Raw genomic sequence first — 3043 nt, forward strand, 5'->3', positions numbered from 1 at the left:
GGGGGGGGGGGGGGGGGGGATTATTGATTTTTTAAAAAAAAAGGTACAGTCGGGGGAAGGGTGGGGATGAAGGCAATACCGGATGACAAAAACTGAACTTGGAGTTCTGAACTGCCCGGTTACTGTATACTTGACACTGAGACTACATGCCCGGTTGCCGGTTACCGTGTACGTAGACACTGAGGCTAGTTGCCCGGTTACCGTACTTACCGTGTATGTAGACACTCCATTTCCCTGTTTAGGCCACTGACCTAAAAAGATTATCTTTTTAGGTCAGTGGTTTAGGCCTATTTGATCATTAAATGATGGCTGTGGTTATTGGTACTTATAGTGCGTACAACTCAAACTAGTTATTAGTACAATTCTGCCGTGATCTGACAAAACGCATTTTTTCATTTTGGCGGGAAATTTTTTTTATTCCACTCATGAATTCTAGATCTACATGTCGAAAGTCAAATTGAGATATAATTATGAAAGTCTAACTGCGACTAGTTTTTAAATAAATTAGCTTTTTAGATTTGTTAAAACGCATTTATTTCCAATGTGATCTGATGAAACACATTTTTTTTTCAGAGATGATCTGACAAAACGCATTTTTTTCTTGCGTATCGACCGTTCACAATTGTAACAATAACCAGACAGAGTTATTCGAACAATTATTAGAATTTTGGAGATTGTTAGTAAAAATAAGCCTAGACTCTAGATCACTAGATCTATAGTCATCCAGTTGGTTCTCCCCTGGGTTGAGCATCAATATTAAAAACTTTAACAAGGCCTAAATTGGTAGGCCTAAAAGTAAAAGGAGTAGGCTAGGTCTATACTTCTATTAAAATATAGGCTAAGTAGATCTATAATTATGACTAGAATCTATTATGTTTCTTTGTTTTTACACAAAACCACTAGCATCTAGTTTAGTTTTATTAGTAAGTTTTACGGCGCTCGCAACTGCATACGGTCATATTATTATGAGCGCTCCACTAGCATCTGCGTTTGTTGCCATTTTTTTGGGGGGGGGGTTCAAAAGTTGCCAAAAGTTGCCACAAAAAGTGTCAAAAGTTGCCCCAAAAGTTGCCATTAATTTTCAAGTTTTCAACTCTCTGTGACAACGAATAGCAATATGTTGATAGAGGAAACAGTCTAAAACACCAGAATTTCTCGTGCTCTGTTTTGAGCATCCAGAATATCATTTAATTTTGTAGTCACCCAGAGTTTAAAATCGTGAAAAATAAAGGTTTCACAACAGAATGAAATCCAAATTAGAACAGCACGGATAAATAACCACAAAAGTTAACAAATTAGGGCGCGTGTCCACCTATCCGAAGATTGGCTGTTTTAACCCTAAACATGTGTAATTCAAGAAAAAGCAGGCCTACAGGATATTACATGTATATTATGGAATCACACACAATTGGTGCGTGCCAGTGTCAGTATTCGGTGTTGGTGGAGACATGCTCTAACTCTAACATAACACATTATATTTTTGAAAGGGTAGGAACAGCATAAAATTAAATGACATTACGCTGTATAAACACAAAAAAGAAAAACAAATGATCAGAACAAGTTTTAGAAAAATTAACTCACCAACAAATGAAAACACAACAAAGAGGGAAAAATAAAAGACAAAGCAATACAAATAGTACATGTAAATATAGTAATGTACTTAAATAATTCTCCGCATGAAAATAGATACAGATGGACATCTTAAAACCTATCAAAATACAAGTCTTATATGTTATCAAATAGCTTTTGTTGTTTTGTCATTTTTGAAAAATTAAAAAATCGCGGCTGCGATTCGCGGACCAAAAAATGCCAAAAATCGCGGCCACGACAAACGCAGATGCTATAAACCATGAGTAGAAATCTTTGAAGTCAAAACAAACAATTTTTGGGAAAAAAATTGTTGGTCAGTCGGGGGAGGAGAGAGAAGAAGAAAACAAAACAAAAACAAACAAACAAACAAAAAACTTTCGGGACTGGGATTCGAACCCACACTCATAATATAGATCTAGATCTAATACTTCTTCAAACGCATCATGCTGTCATTTCGGCCATCAGAAATATCAACAGAATGAGGTAATATAATATAGATTAAGCTCAAATATTTTTACAGCACGGTTTCGAATTTTGGAGCTTGTTGGTTATGGAAACACTGATCAAGAATCTAGATCTAGATCTAAATATTTAGATCTACTAAGACAGAACACGTAGGCCCGTGGCATGCAGGCCTAATACATAAATTGTACGGATAACTATAGCAACTATTCGTGCGTAGCAATATTGTGCGTACAATGTTGTACGGATAACTAGACAGAGTTGTTCGCTCAATTGTACGGACAACCACTCCGTTAAATGATACAGTGGAAGTCGTCGGATTCGAGCTCGGATTCAACGAGAACTCGAGATGAGATAGATTCCCCGTTTTTTTTCTTCTTTAAAAATCAATTTAAAAAAATAACCCGGATTCAACGAGCACTTCAGCGAGCTCGGATTCAACGAGGTCGCTTCCAGGGTGAACAGCCCCCGCAGACGTGGCTTCGCTAATTTTTCTCCCTGAACGAACGTTATCTATTCCCGGATTCCCGGAAACCATCCATACCACCTGCATGGCGCACGTGTCTATTCTGGCGTGTGTCGGGGTCGGATGGGCGGCCTTGCACACGTGTGGCTGTGTGTGCGTGTCGGGGAGGGAAGGGGGGGGGGACCCGACGTTGAATGTCGCAGATACAAACGCGTCAGTCTTTTTCCCCCCTCGGCAACTGCTCATTATTACAATGATAAGCTAGTCTTGACGTACATCTACGTAATGAATTGTGCGCTGGTCTATAGTGGGTAGTGCAAGGCTTTAAAACGATGATTGGGTGATTACATTTGCAAGGTTCTTTTGGACGCCACTGTACCGTATAACATGTACTCACTTGCCGCTGGTGACTGGGTGTAAGAAATCCAACACTTCTTTGTTATTTGAGGTTTTATTTACTCAAAACGATGCATACGCTCAGCCTTTCCCCATGGCTCGTACTCCAAGCAAAAACATTGTGACCCC

Source organism: Aplysia californica, unplaced genomic scaffold (assembly GCF_000002075.1).
Source record: "Aplysia californica isolate F4 #8 unplaced genomic scaffold, AplCal3.0 scaffold00550, whole genome shotgun sequence".
NCBI classification, from domain to species: Eukaryota; Metazoa; Mollusca; class Gastropoda; order Aplysiida; family Aplysiidae; genus Aplysia; species Aplysia californica.